The following is a 16290-nucleotide window of genomic DNA, read 5'->3' as shown; positions in this document are numbered from 1 at the left end:
GACACTCCCATCAGCGGCCGACCTAAGGTTCAGCACATCAATCCCAATTTTTATGAAAAATAAGAGTTCTGTGCAATCACTTCCCAAGCTTGCCGCAGTTAAGCTCCATTGATGACCGGTTGAACAGTTTTTTTTAGGAAGGGGAAGGTGCACCAAGAGCAGAGTCAATTTTCTCCAAGTTAATCCCAAATTTCTCTTTATTATAGTAGGTAGTAAAAAGTGGACATCAGCCAACACGTTTCGTTCCTCTGAGGGAACTTCATCACGGCTGAAAACATATACACCAAGCATAACTTATTTTCCCTTTTATCCTTTCCCCTTTTTATCTTATATCTTCTCCCTTCTTAATTTTCCTTCCCTTTCCGGGTAAGCAGATGACTTTCTTGATTCTCCTTTCTTCTCATTCCTCTATCTTCCAATAATTCATTCACCAATTTGCTCAATTATATTCTCAAATATCTGTTTGTTTATTTACTTATATATTTATCTATATATTTATTTATTAACCTTCCATCATTCCCATTATACATGATATTACATATTTTATACATGTAATAATTAAGTGAATCTAAATACATTCGCTCGTTTCATAATCTGCTCTGTCTAATTTGTTGTTCTGTGATTATAATCATCTGGAGTCAGGATCTTTTAGCATACTATGTTCAATATTTTTTCTTTCCATTATTAGTTTCCTGTTTGGGTCTACTATGTTGTACTATATTGTTATGAATTTCTTTGCCTATAATTTCTTAATAAAAAATTATGACACAAAAAAAAGAAATGGGGGTCTTTAGTTGACAGTGGTTTGTACCCTGTCCAAGTAGGGACCAATGTTTTAGTCAGGGTAAGGGGATTACACAGCTAAGATAACCCCTGCTCTCCCCATGGTAGAGTGGCATGAGAAGTCAGACTGATCTCAGATACAATGTGTATAGCATTTGTAAAGGACAGCACACCAGTTTAGAGACAAAACCAATTCTTATCTGAATAAAACAAGACCAAAACAACAAAAATCCAACATGCACAAGCAAAGATATCACTTTTGAAAGGTTCAAAATAGTTCAGTCCATAGGAAACTATGGATGCGTCACTTTTATCACCAAGTACAGGGGATGCATCAAAATCAAAGACAAAAACAGGTGCAGGGGAGGTGAGGTAAGGCACCATAAAAGCAAAGCGATGCGTTGGTTCCTTACTCCCAGGGGAGGTGATGTGTCGGTTTCTAACTGCAGTGCAGGGCAGGTGATGCATTGGTTCCTTACTTTCACAGGAGGTGAATAGTCGGTTCCTGACAAGGCAGGTGATGCATCGATCTCCGAAAACTGCTGGGCAACGTCGATGAGGAACTTGGCGCAAAGGGATGATGCATCAAAAATCCAGGCCCGCTGGGTCGATGTGGCTGAAGCGGTACAGGCGCAGTGTCAATTTCTCACAAGGTGATGCATCAATTTCTTCAGCCACGTAGCAGGGTCCACGTCGGGGTAAGTGTGTGCGCCACAGACGTCAATGACAAGGTGCTCGGGACTCAGGTTCCAGCGATCTTTCAGCCGCACAGCAGGCGATGCATCGATTATTCAGCCGCACCATGATGATGCATTGGTTTTCAGCCACATGGCGATCCTGAGCTGGAAAAACAGGCGCTGAGTGTCGATGCGTGGATTTCCTTGGTTCTTAGCAGCCAAAACCACCTCCAAGGTTCCAGAACTGGAATTGGCACCAAGTGACAGGTCAGAACTCCAAGCAGAGAAGTTCAGTGGCAGCAGATGAAGTCTTTGATGGCCCTGAGACTTCTTAACCGGCGGCAAGCACACACAAGCCCTTGGAGAACCTTGAAAGCAGGATGTAGAAAGCAAAGCCCAGTTCTTTCGCCCCCAGGACAGAAGCAGCAAGCAGCAGGCCAGCACAACAAAGCAACAAGCGTAGTGGTAGTTCCCCTCCTACAGCATCCCCTCCTACAGCATCCAGCTCTTCTTCCTGACAGAATGTCCTCTTAGTCCAGAAATGTTCTGAAGGTATTGTTTCACCGCTCCAGTACTTATACCAGTTTCTGCCTTTGAAGTAGGCAAACTTCAAAGGAATGTCTTTGTAGTAGTGCACAAGACCCTGCCTTTCCCTGGCGTGGTTTCAGGCACACTACAGGGGGTTAGAGACAGCTTTGTATGAGGATAGGCAAAGCCCTATTCAGGTGTCAGTGACAACTCCTCCCACCACTCCAGCTCAGAAAGATTCACCAGCCTTGTGATGGGTCATCGGGATATGCAGGGCACACCTCATTTCCCTTTTTGTGACTGTCTAGAGGGAATGGACAAACAGCCCAACTGTCACCCTCCCTCAGGCATGGATTTTACAGGCAGGCTGAGGCACAGAATGGTAATACCAGAAAATGCCCACTTAACCAAGTTCCCTAAAAGCTGTATTTCTTAATTGTGAGTACGAGGACCCCAAACTTGAAATCTCTATCTATTCCCAATTGAAAGCTATGCTTGCAAGAGGTTACAAGTCAGTTCCATTGATAGCTTCTGGGAGAGATAGCCCTTGCAATAGTGAAAAATGAAACTAGCAACATTTCACTATCCGGACATGTAGAACACATCAGTACATGTCCTGCCTTTTAAATACACCCCACCCTGCCCATGGGGCTACCTTGGGTCTATCTTAGAGGTGCATGCATGTAGTAAAAAGGAAGGTTTGTGCCTGGCAATTGGGTGCACTTGGCAGGTCGACATGGCAGTTGAGAACTATACACACTGATTCTGCAGTGTCCGGTCTGAGTTATGTTTGCAGGGCTACTCCTGCGGGTGGCCCAATCAGTGCTACAGGCCTACTAGTAGCATTTGAGCCCTGAGCACACACAGTGCACTTTACAAGGGACTTGCTAGTAAATCAAATATGCCAATCATGGATAAACCAATCACCAGTATAATTTACACAGAGAGCATAAGCCCTGTTTAGCAGTGGTAAAGTGCCCAGAGTCCTAAAGCCAACAAAAACAGGTCAGAGAAAATAGGAGGAAGAAGGCAAAATGTTTGGGGATAACCCTGCAAAAAAAAAGCCAAATCCAACATCTACTTCTAGTGCACAATCAAACATCCATTCACAACCAAGTGGTGGATTGATGGAACTTCTAGAACCATACAAAAAGGATGCAAATGTTTTGGAAGGGCTTCAGTGCCATCATAGTGATGCTATGAAAAGTACGATATGATAACATTTAAATCAAGGCTAAAGCACCTATAACATATTGATCTATACTTCCCTTCTGTCCTACTTGAATAATACATTCAAGTTCACTGGTGAGTAAATCAAACCCTCTTGTGCCTAGCTCTCAGAATATGGAATTCTATTCCTGATTTCAGAAGACTAAACCCCATTCCCCTTGCAGCTGATGGGATCCGAAAACTCTGCATTTTAGACTATATCTACATGGTTAACAGTCCCTTATTTTCTCTCTCTTCTTGGTTATGTACTTTCATTAATTGTGGAGAGATCACTTATATAACTTGCAGCATGCTCTGCATTCCTTGTCGCTAAGTTCATGCGATAGATATACCACAAATAAATAAAAGATAAAATGAACAAGGTGTCTGAATTTGCACATGTACCACATCAATTGCTCTTTTTAGATTTTGTCTGAAATCTATTGCATTTAATATAAATCTTAAAAGGGGCTTTCATCCCGCCCTTTCTTTTCATTTCTTTGTGTGCTAGCCACTTACGTTTACTCTGTTTCTATTGGTTGTAGCATGCTATTTCCTGTTGTTCTTCTGTGTTTTTCTTATCAGTGACACATGCCCAAGTACTCCTCTTCATCTGCTTCGAACTTCTTTCTTTTATTTACGAGAGGCCCGCCCTCCTCCCACTCTCATTTATTTACTTCTTAGCATGCACTCTTAAGAGAGTGCATGCTTATGCAATCCCTCTCATTCACCCACCCACCCTTCTCCCACTGACTGGTGTCACCCTCTCCCCCGCTCTCCATGGTATCAGCCTCCCTCCGCCCCAGATTTTTCACTTTCCAAATGTATTTTTTACTTCTAGGATGCTTTTACATAAATTGTTTGAAGTCGTCTATTAACAAGGATATGTTTGACAAAACTTGTTTTTCTTGTTACTTTTACTTTCCTTTGACATGTGTTGATCTCAGCCATTCGCTGTGTCAAGTGGGGGCCGAACATGTCTTTTCATAGGCATAGTGTTGTGTTCTTTCTTGTTTACTTTTTGACATGCATGTCTCTGCAGTCCGTCTCCCGCCCCTTCATTTTGATTTTCCACGCCCTTCCTTCCTCGCTGTCGTTGGTGATCCCTCCCTTTCTCCACCCACCCTCATCCGCACTTCCCTTATGGTCCCTAGCTTGGTATTTTTATTTCACCAGCGGAAGTTTTCTCTCAGTTTTCCACCGAACAGGTGCGAGCAATAGTGAGGCCGGCTTCTGGAGGGGTGAGGGTACATTACATGCTCCACTGGTGATGCCGCAAGAAGGGCAGGCCTCACCTGGCACTGTGTGGCATTGGTTGAGCTAATCTGCCTCAGGAATGCCTGCAAGTCCAATAACGCTAGAGCTCTTAACTCTGACCTCCTCTGCCTCCCCACTCTCAGCTAGAGCTGGGGCTATTGCGTTACATTGCTCTGTCTTCAGGGGACAGAAAGCCACTTAAGCGCAGTTGTGCTTCATTTTCAGAGCTTATTCCTCATCTCACATAACTCATCCATAAAAATCATTCTACAACATGCATGCCTTCATATTTCCCATGTAATTTCGGTGCTGTTTCTGATGTCAATCAGTCCTCACCAGAAGCGTCGTTCCCACAAAATGGAGGTAATTTCGCAGGCCGGTGCTGCATTTAGGAGTTCTGGGATGGGAAGAAGCCAAAAATCTAATTTCACCTCGCCGTTAAGCAGAGACAGTCTTAGTTAAGTTATGGAAAGGGAGCTTTTCTCGTAGAAGTATTGTGTGGCAGCAGCATGCCTGTCTGGTTCACTGTTAAGCATCTTATTATAACCGAATATACAAACTTGCGTTTTATGTAGCTCCTTCTGCTTTAGATGCGCCTTTGCAACACTGCGAAGTACTAGGGTAAGGAGAAGAAACACACGTGACTTGTTTTTGCTCGACTGTGATTCAGGCTCTCTTTTATAAAAGGGGCGGGGTTGTTGCGGGGGTCTTCAAAGTGCGGGCACCCTTTGGGTATGTGGCACGGGTGCCATAGTGCCAATATCGCCAACTGTAGTCACATAACAACATCACAATACATCAATAAACCAAACGACACCTTGTTAGTGGAGAAATTTGCTGCAGGTTTATTAGCATAACCAATATGCCAACATGGTGGGTTATCTTACGGGCGATCCCAGGGCAGACCAACCCGTATGCCGCCTGCCCGTCTGATAAGCCAAATTACACCGTGGCCGTCGCCAATTGGTGCATACCAATCTTGGGAGGGGCCACCCCTCCCATCCGTGGACCACCAGTCCACTCGCTTACTCACGCCCCCCCCGAAACGGCAGGGACCAAGAGGCTGCACGTTGGGCGGGGGACAGCATAGGTACCCCTGTCCCCCCCCCCCCCCCTCCCCAGAAGTGGGGTCGGCCGGAAGTCTTCCCTGGATCCTGGCCCAGGGAAACTAGAAGGACGACTCCAGTGCCTTCCTGTGGCACTAAGGCGGCCGCCCTATTGAGGGGCCGCTGCGCAACCCCCCGGGCAGCCTTGGCAATATATGTGGAGGAGGGGTGGTAAGAGGCAGAGGCTACGCCACTAGAAAGACTGAAATGAAAGTTGAAAGCCCAGTACAGACGTGCAGAGTGAATCGATAGTCTCTGGGAGCTGGACTGGGCAGCGTCGTCTGCTTTACCTCAGCACCAAAGCGCTTTTGAAATATGTTTGAAAAATGTGTTCATGCCGGCCAACGTGCACTCTTAAAATATATCACTTATCCTTGTGATGCAAAAAATCTCCTTGGAAAGCATCACGCTGCCCCGGCTCTTAGCATCTCTGGAACGTTGTAGCTCACTGATTCTGCACGTGGTTCACAATGTTTTAACGCTCTTATTTATTATGAGAAAATGAGCATTGTTAAACACCATTTTTTACTGGATTTGTTTGACTATACCACCCCTCACTTCCCAAAAGTCGGATAGATGTTTCCATTCCTTACAGTAAAGAAACAAAACCGCTATGACGCGGCCCGTGCTGGCTGCGTCATAACGCTTTTTTTTCTTGACTTTAAGCAATGTTGCACAGCATAATGTGCTTCTGTACAACATGTTTAAAAACATTGACAAAGACAATAGCAATTGGCTCTGTCAATGCTTGTTTATTTGACTGGCTTGTGGTCAGTGTCTCGAGGTATGCAGTATTTACTGGGCCATGTGTATGTAATGAGGGGAGAAGGGATTTTTTACAGTATTTTGGATTTGAGCGACAAACATTCACTAATTGGACTGATCCATTTGCCAAGTGTGCATGAAAGAATGGGAGTACAGAAATATAGGCAACACAACCTTAATTAAAAAAAACATGCACTTTGGGTTTCTAAAACAAAAGCCAAGCCATGTTCATTGTATTTATTCAACACATCCTTGAATTTATACAGTTGTTTCTATAGCTATATCTTCAATTACTGTTGTCCCAATCATTCATTCAAACTACTGCCCCATGTTAATAAATACACCTCAAATACATAATTTACAGCTACTGCCAATAACCTATGAATGATTTATGAAAGCCACATAAGATAAATGCACACATATCTCTGCTCAATCACTCAATGTCTGCCAATTCAACCAGGGATTGCTCTCAGGGTGGCTACTGTCTTCACGCGGCATTGGATTTATGAGCAAATCTATGACGTGATCCGAGAGATGAAAACCACGATGACCACGGACAAGCCAAGGAAGCACGTGTGAAATATTAGCAAGCCTTCTTTTGATATGTTGGCCCTTTTTATATGTCGTCCATCACCTAGCACAGTAGTTCTGAGCACTAATGCATGTAATATTATATGGCTAACAAGTCTTCGTTTATATTTCTTTAACCTAAGCCAGAACTTTTAATCACACGACCATCATCTATTGAGAGCATTTTAGGTCTGAATATTAGTAACTTTTTATCCCTGGCAGAGCTGATGCATTTACTTCTTTGATAATGTCTGTAAGACAGTGTCGAATATTAATCCTTTCATTGGTCCACTGTATAGTGGATTTCTCAGTTGTGAGATCGCATATTGTGTTGTGTGTGTTAGCCAAGCACAAGCACTCCCTGGCAATTGTGCTAGCCCTCTTCAAGCCAGCCAGAGGAACAGATGGTAAACCAGCTCTAACGTCACAATTGGTTTATGTGCAGGGCACTGGCTTGGCTAGATCACTGAACAAGTTCTACTACAATCAATCAAGTGGTGGCCACCTCCAGTGAGAACTGCTTCTGAATATCTAAGTAGTGGCCCAATAGAAGCAACTGCTGAATGGGTGTCACTCGAGCTACCGAATGTGCTATCAGGCTGCTCAGCATGTTGCTAGGTGTCCAATGGAAATATCCCATTGGAGGCATGAGTAGATGATACAAGAGAGCCAGGGTAGGACTGGCCGGAAGGGCTGCTATGACAGATGTGTGAGTGGACTGTTTTTTTGTCTCTTAGGGGTCTTTTTTATAGTCTGGTATACGGATTTTGATTGTTGGTTTCCCTGATATTACGAAATAATTTGCAAAACACCTGCACAGCGTGTCTTTACCAGTTCAAAACTGGCGCGATGTTCAAATGTGGGTGACTTTTTAGCTATCTGATTCGCTAGTGGGAGACGCCTTTATTTTGCTGCATTGAATTGAGAAGATGGCTCAGATAAGACACCAGGGAAAGCAGGGAGGAACATTTTAAAGTGTTCCTACAAAAGAGAAATATTTTTAAAGTGCTCCTACATTTCAAATGTAATTCGATTTTTCAAATTTCCTCAGTCGTAGGGGCCTTCAGCGAGGACATCCAGTACCTGTCTCAAAATACGTGATTTCTTAAGATCCATAAGTGATTTCACCAAACACAACAATGCAGAGCCGATTAAGAATACTCATTTTCAACAGGGTTTGTTGCCAGGATCCAAGTAGCAAAGCCCTCAAATTCTCTCTTGAGGTCTTTCAGTAGGGTTCCACAAAAACAGCAGCTCTAAACAGTGGTCACTAAGACATTTTTATAATTGTTCCCACAAAACTCTTTTCTCATAAATATTGTGATAGCGACAATATCCCAGCTGACAGACATCTAAGTGGATAATTAATTTTCATTGAACAAGGCCCCCTTTTTCAGAAATCTCAACAGGATCTGCACTTATAGTAAATATTTCCAAGTGCCTAGCATGTGGGATCACAGGAATACTTCTGAACAAGGGGTTGGGTGAAGGCCCACTTTAAGATGGCTCAGAGATATCAGCATAACATATTGGTAACATAGTGGAGCAGGATCATCAGCGAGAGCCTCTAACCTTTTCTTTAAGACAAGCTACTTATGTTCGCTGAAAATCATCCAGAGTTAGTTATATTATCAATGTTGTAATAGTGAGCACATCAGATAAGATTACATTAGTTGCCACTCCCAAGGTGTAGGGACTATTAGTCTTTTTTGTGTTCCAGAATAAAACTCCCGCTTTGGGAATTTAGCTGTGAAAAATAAAAAGGTTTGGTGCTTTAAGTGGGCCGGGTCGCACCAGTGCTGAGCACCAGCAGTTGTTTAAAGGGGGCTCCAAACGGGTCTCTATCGGGCTCTGTTTTGTGCCCTGACACAGGCGTTCCGTTTTTTACGGACTGCTCTGACAGCAGGCACATGGATGTGCGCATGCTCACACTGCTCACTTCTCATTAGTGGAGAAGTTACGGAATGACGTCATGCCAGGTGAGCGTTGTAGGGGAAGATAAATCCTTTAAAGAGAGTCTTTTTCCTTGGATTTCCCTTCTCTTTTTGAAACTAAGGAGCAGCAACATTGTCCTGGTGTCACTAGGGCTTTAAGTGACAGCTTTTTCAATAATATTTACTAGCCATAGTTGCTGCTTACTTATCTTATGCAACTAACAACCATTTACAAAGCCAATAGTCCTGACTTGATGTAGGTGCTATGTTACTTGTTGTATCATATATGTGGATGCAATGACAGAAACAGCAAAATACAAGTCGGGCGGCACACTATGCTAAGCACAGATTTGTAGCTTACATATTTAAGCCACGCCCTTCATTACATTGACCACGCCCCTTTGAAAGATCCCCCCCCCCAGTTTTTTCATCCCACTTAAAGCCCTGGTTTGTTGCATGACCGCCTAAGTGTTTGGTGACTGCAGCAAACTTTCAGTGCCTTCAGACGAGCCACCATGGTGGCTGCTCCTCTGAAGGCTCCGAAATCACTTCAGGGCTGGCGGTGATCCAAAATTTGGACTGACCAGAGTGGCAGAGAAGAGGACCGTCACCTCTCCGTTGGGCCACCCACCAGGGTTAAGCCAGCTCTAAGTTTTTATTGTCCTAAGATCGCTTCAGTTGGTACCTTCAGATAACTAGATAAAAATTGAATGTTGCGAATGTCACTCACAATAATGAGTTTGATGCATTTCAGATGCGGCCATCTTTGCAGTCGCCTCAGTTGCATATTTTATTAATTTAATATCTGCGAAAAGTCCCCAGATTTTATTTCACACCTATTCTGAGAGGCGCGTGACTGGCTGCTCCTTTTCAGGTCCCACTCCAAAAAGGCTGTTTCGATGTTTTCCAGGCCGAAACTTCTTAATGACTGCAGTAGGCCGACTTCTGTTCGAAGGGGGATTTGAGGTGGACTTTAATGTGCATATTATCATTTAACAATAACATACATTATGTTTTGTGAGATTAGCTCTGCATGTGTTCTTACTTTCCTTGCTTTTCATGCGACCAAATACCAGTGGAAACAGAAGTGGGTTCTGAACGTTTTAAAGTGCCCTATTACTAATGACTATCTCAGAACTAGGCCAGGCCAACAAAATGTTTACACAAGTGTTATTTCACTGAAATGCAAATTATTGGCTTTCACTTATTTGGCATATATCAGGGATTTTTTGCGCTTAAACTTTTAGCATCATTTTTGTTTCTGGGAGACAGTTTTGATTAGAAATTGGTTTGCCAAAACTGTAAAACTGGTTTTGTATGTAGGCAGCATGTGCTGTGGGAGAAACTGTATTGAATATACATAGAGCAGATATCAAGTGTTACTTCTGAACACATAACTTGTGCACAATTTTCAAGCTGTTGACAGCACAAGCGTATTTTTTAATAATATGCACAATTTTCACATTCTTGCTAAGCAGGGAAAATGCAGTGCTATTCCCCATCCCATGCTGAAAATCCTGGTCAAGTTACTACCCCCACCCCCATTTGAATGCAATGATGAGAGGGAGGGCGGATGCTGTCACAAGCAATGTTGGGGGCATATCAGCAACAACCGGCGATAATTATCGCTAAGCAGGGCCGGACTGGGAACCAAAACCGGCCCTGGCAAAGAACTCGGCCACCCCCTCCCCCCTCCCCGGGGGTTGGGGCTGCGGCCGAGCTCTTTGCCAGGGCTGGTTTTCGGCCGATTTTGTTACAGGGCCGATATGCTGCAAAAACGGCCCTGTAACAAAAACGGCCCCCAGGGGCCCAAAACCAGCCCCCACCCTTGTGGCCCACCGGGGGATTTCCCGGTGCCCGCTATGGCCAGTCCGGCCCTGTCGCTAAGCGCACTTAGCGCTAGGATAATTATCGCCGGCTAGCTTGGATTTTTATCGCTGAGATAGCGTGCTATTAGCAACGCTTATCTCAAAAGCGAGAAAAATCCTAGCGCTAACTGCCTAACGTGAGATTATCGCTGGAAACCCAGCGATAATCTCACAAACTTTGGCGCTAGCTTGTTGATAGGGAATCACAAACTTAGCCATGATATCCACCTTCCATAGGATATCATGGCTAAGTCAGTCCTGAAGCAGGCGTAAGGAAAGTAGCGATAACAGGGGTTATCGCTACTTTTCCTGCCGCTATGCTTCATAGCTTGGGGCTTGATGATAGGAGAAATGTCGCTTAGCGACATTTCTCCTGTCATGTCAGGAACGCCCACTGGGCGTCAAGAATAGGTGCGCTAATGCAAGGTTTCACGCGTTAGCGTGACCTTGCTAATTAGGCGATAAAATTATCGCCGCTTTTTGGCCGAAAACGGCCGCAAAAGCGGCGATAATTTTCTATTGCCGCCTTGTAAATGTGCCCCTTGGGGGCATATCAGCAACAACCGGCGATAATTATCGCTAAGCGCACTTAGCGCTAGGATAATTATCGCCAGCTAGCATGGATTTTTATCGCTGAGATAGCGTGCTAGTAGCAACGCTTATCTCAAAAGCGAGAAAAATCCTAGCGCTAACTGCCTAACGTGAGATTATCGCTGGAAACCCAGCGATAATCTCACAAAATGTGGCGTTAGCTTGTTGATAGGGAATCACAAACTTACCCATGATATCCACCCTCCATAGGATATCATGGCTAAGTCAGTCCTGAAGCAGGCGTAAGGAAATTAGCGATAACAGGGGTTATCGCTACTTTTCTTGCCGCTATGCTTCATAGCGTGGGGATTGATGATAGGAGAAATGTCGCTTAGCGCCATTTCTCCTGTCATGTCAGGTCAGGTCAGGAACGCCCACTTTGCATCTCATTAGAGATACAAAGCTGGGCGTTAGGAATAGGTGCGCTAATGCAAGGTTTCACGCGTTAACGTGACCTTGCTAATTAGGCTATAAAGTTAGCGGCGATAATTTTCTATCGCCGCCTTGTAAATATGCCCCTTGGTTTGTAGCTAGTCAATTCTCTAGTCACTTCCAGCCAGGCCTACGGCCTTGAGCTAAATCTCGCAGCATTCATTGGTGCCTGCATTTCAAAAGCAGACACTTTGTGAATCAACAGTGGTAACTCGTGAATTACGATTCGGAAGGCTGCCTGTCTAGACCCCAATTCAATGTTCCTCTAGCATTCCAGAGAAGATCTCAGCTACGGAAAACATATTTCTCTCTCGAGTCCAATTAAAGAAATCCAAGCCACATTAGACGTCTAGATGCCATTCCTCAATGTTTAAAAGGCAGTTTATGAAGAAGGCCTGTCAAAACTAGAAAACTGAGTCAAAACTTTGAGACGGAAACACCTGTGTTAAACAAAAACGTTAACACATTCCAGACATTGCCAAGCAGCATAACTAAACGTTCGAGCATCTTACTAAAACATACAGATCTCGTGCACATTATGCATTGCATGATGAAAAAATAATCCCATGCGCACGGCACATGTATGGATGCTGCGGTTCACACGTGGTGCCGGTGGGTCAGCCAAGGCCGAAAGTATATGCAGATAACGAGATGGAGTCTCGTCGCCACCTCTCATTAGCCGTTTTCCTCATTTGCATTTTGTCTCCACATCAGAAACAATGCGCCATGTGGAGGCTCCTCGCGTGACTCCCGCCCCGGGTCAAAGGATTGAGGTTTTAGCAGAGCCCTCAGTTAAAGTTCCCACAGTCTGACTACTATAGAATTTGAGGCCTAACAGCAGCGTTGTAAAAATATTTCCGCTGCGAGGGGAGACAAAAATAGAATTATTCCGCGTCGATTTGGAGTGCGGCCTAGCCTAGCCTAGGCTGCTCAGTGCTTGACTGGCAGAAAGATGTTGTCTTTTGTGGAAGCCGAGGTCTGTGGTCTTTTCGTTCTTTTGAACCATTTGAGTGCGCGAAAGGCAGGAGCAGGGAGAGCAGGGACCCGACTGTCGCCGGCGAGTACTTGCACTACTGTGTAGCATGAGTGACACCTTCAGCGGAAATAAAAGGGACTGCATCTCGAGGCATCAACCGCAGCCTCTCATGCGGCTTCATCAGCCGGTAAGTACTGACTGGATACTTTTAATTGAAAGCATTTGTCTGGGCTTTAAAGCTCTTTAGCTCAAGACCGGAGTGCACGAGCACGCTCTACCGTTTTATTAATACACGGTCTTACAGAGCGCCAGAGGATGCACAAAACCACTTGCTTTCCTCCTAAAGTTTAGTCTGCTATGAGGAAAACATCAATTGCACGGTGTGAAAACGTCTGCTGTTAGTCCCAAAACAGCACCGTTAAATAAACGCATTGTGTGAGCACAATGAACCGAATTCACGAAAAAAGTTGTAAATCTGCAGTCGCTGACCGATGTCTTCTTGCGGTTGCAGATGTACTTCTTTTTGGAATTTTCAAACATTTCTAGACAATGCCCGGGAAGCTGAGCCAGGGGTCCGTTTGTAAGTGTACTTCTGGGGATGCTATGTGACTAATTCCGAGGGCTCCTATCCCTTCGAGCTCTCCATAGTAGAGAAGTCTGACAGGGGAATGGAGCCCCTTGCATTTTTTCCCTTGTTTAATCTGTGGAGAAAACGTTTTTGTCCTGGAGAAAGCCAACACATTTGGGAGCCATCAATTCTCCTTCCCACCCCAGAAGGGGCGTTACTCCAGCCCTTGGCAGGAGTAAATCTCCAACCATTTCAGAGTGGAATAGGGTCTGAGAGGAGATTGGGAATATTCACAAGCATTCATGTCTGCGAGCATTCCCAACCTAAAAAAAGAAGCCGACCATGGCTAGAAAGGCCCTTCAGTGATACCTACGAGCGCAGATTTCCATGCACTGGTTGTGACAGTGAAATCTGCTCCCATATATGTATTTATTACTCCTACCAGGAATACCTTTGTGGATTCTTGGCATGCCTAAACGAGGTAAATTCGATCATAAACTTACATTTACAACCAAAGTTACCTTTATGATTCCTGACTGGTGTAAATACATTTTGTACTACATACTTCTCTGTGGTGGTGGATTAAAGAGGTATGAGGTGGAATCAAGACTGGGCAGCCTGGGTCTTGACCTTCGACAGGGCTGAGACCTTCGACAGGGCTGGCTTCACAAAACTTTGGGCATCAGCTCTTCATTTTTCACAAACCAAGCACTGAAGCCCAGGGAATGATACATGACATTCTTAGTCGTATGCTATGGTGTTTGTCTACGTTTTTCATGCTTACTGCAGGGAATGTGAATTTTCGAAAAACTACAAATATACAGTCAATAGGAAGAGGGAATCTATGAGCATATTTTTACGCTTTTTTGTGACTCTGGCCACATGTCTAACTACTATGTTGCATTGGTAATTTTGTACTCTGATAAACCAGTGAGAGAGGATTGTGTGAACGTGTGTTTATGTTGTTTATGTTGTTTATGTATTATGGGCAATGTGTCAACAAGCCACTTCAATGTTCCTTGAAACATTGAAAGACTGAAATGAATAATTCTGAAAACACAAGCAGTCGCAACAGTGAGTCAGTTTGGTATCACAGAGCAGTGAGTGTACTCAGAGGCATTTGGGATTTGTATAGATTGACAAAGGGTGGTGACAGAAAAGAACACTCTAATCATGTTGCCGAGGCAGACTCTTCCCCTGGTACCACTCAGCAATATCAAAGAGGAGATTGCTAAAAAATAGAAAACTGGGCCCTTGGTCTGGGATGGAGAGTTGGCCAAACAAGCCTTGTTGACTCAAGTGTACGATGCTCAAAGTGTCAAGGACTAGCTCAAGAGAATTGGTGTGAACGTTGAGATCAAGTAGAATACAACATAGTTGCAATAAAGATAGAATATCCAGCCAGTGTTTTAATTTTGTCAAAAAGAACTTATCTTTAAGGACGCCTTAAGCATATAAGATATATGTAAAATAAAAAGTAGAACCAAACTATAGGAATCACCCAAATGAATGAAGTAACTGGTCCCAAGAGCACATTTAATACTTACTGTTTACAATCATCACTAGTTGTTGTTGAACTGTTTGTAATCCCAGTTATTGTCCTCTGGACAACAGACCACTGCGAGTCAGTTCAAGTGCATTCTAAATGTTCAATAATCCAGCAGGTGAGAATGGGGTTGGGGGGACTTTCCCTCATTAGAAACAATGGTGGGCAATACAGGCCACCCCTGATTTCAGAATACATTTAAAGAGCTGGTGACTCTGTGACGCTAAGTATGTACAGTGAGTCAGCTCTATGAGGGAAACCTCTATGCTTCTTTCATACAGACCCTCGACACAAAAGAGCGTGACGAGGGAAGTAAAAGGTGAGGTGGCCTGTCTTACCAACCCTAACAAAAGGTAGCTTTACGGAGACCAGTCAATCTTCTTTCTGCACTGATTCAACTTTTCAGATCATTATCGACAATGCATAGACAAAATTCCTTAACATTGGCATTCATTGAAAAAACTTGCTTTTTACAGATGCCACTGGACTGAATTTATATGGCAGGAAGGTAGGCATCACTCCGGAGTGCAGCTACAACTCCACAAAACTAAATAAATGCTGTCACCAGCCAGGTCTTGATCACAGGATAGTGAGGCATGCTCTGGAGGTTATTGCACAGAAAACACTAGATATCTGCCCTGTCTTAAAGTACAACAATGGTGTTCTTAGAGAACTATATAATTGTACTTTTCCTGTCTGTTTGAGAATGGGTTGTTGGTAGGGGTAAGTATTAACCTACCACTAGCAATAGGGCCACCCAGGCAATATAAGATACAGACAAGGTCTCAATACATCAGCCCCTGGCTCAACCCATAGTAGCCGGCTGTGAGTAGTCAAGCTTAACTCAGGAGACAGGTATGTAAAGCATTTAAGTACACCAATACATTAAAAAGTAAGACACAAGACACAATATAAATTTCACACCAATTTATAACAATAGGAAATATCCTCATCTTTAAAATGACACCAAAATGACAAATATCCAATGTAGGGAACCAGAGATAGGATTTTTTAAAGATTAACCAATTTATAGTGCTTAAAAACATAGAGCTCCAACTTGGGACATCTGGTCTCGCTTGACTGGGACAAAGTCAAAGTTATAGGCTGACTGCGATGGAGCCCTGGTCAGATACACTAAGCAGGAGACCCCGGTCAAAATGTTACCTTCGGACTTAAAAACGTTTCTGGAGGATTTACTTTAAATGTCATGCGGTCCTCTCTAGCAGGCCGATTTCAATATGACATCATTGGATTTATTTTCCACAAGGCCCCGGTGAAATCCTGGAAGTCTGGAGCTCCGTAACTTTCAGTGGGACGAACCTGAAATCCAGGACGGGTCGCGTTTAAAGGTAGTTGTCTTGACTCTCAACGTCTGACTGGTCCACTTATGGAGCTTTTTTGCAAAAGTTCCTCCAAACTTATGATACCTCTTCCTGAAGTTCCTCTTGAGGGTTCAAAGTGTCCAAAACACAAAACCAAG

At 44.0% G+C, this 16290-nt stretch overlaps 1 protein-coding gene across 2 annotated transcripts in view; it reads left to right on the top strand.

The window, feature by feature from the left end:
- The window catches only part of INSC (INSC spindle orientation adaptor protein), a 1274962-nt gene that overhangs the window by 50588 nt on the left and 1208084 nt on the right, over window positions 1–16290 (top strand). Inside the window, exon 1 of one of the 2 annotated variants that reach the window (XM_085648108.1) lies at window positions 12685–12883. The exons of the other annotated variant lie outside the window; for it this stretch is intronic. The gene's annotated coding sequence lies outside the window, so the exon portion shown is untranslated. Of the gene's footprint in view, window positions 1–12684; window positions 12884–16290 lie in introns of those variants that run through there. 2 annotated transcript variants of the gene reach the window in all.

Source organism: Triturus cristatus, chromosome 3_2, assembly GCF_964204655.1.
Source record: "Triturus cristatus chromosome 3_2, aTriCri1.1, whole genome shotgun sequence".
In the NCBI taxonomy this organism is placed as follows: Eukaryota; Metazoa; Chordata; class Amphibia; order Caudata; family Salamandridae; genus Triturus; species Triturus cristatus.
Note: the sequence above shows the minus strand (reverse complement) of the source record. Positions and strands in the feature narration are given on the sequence as shown.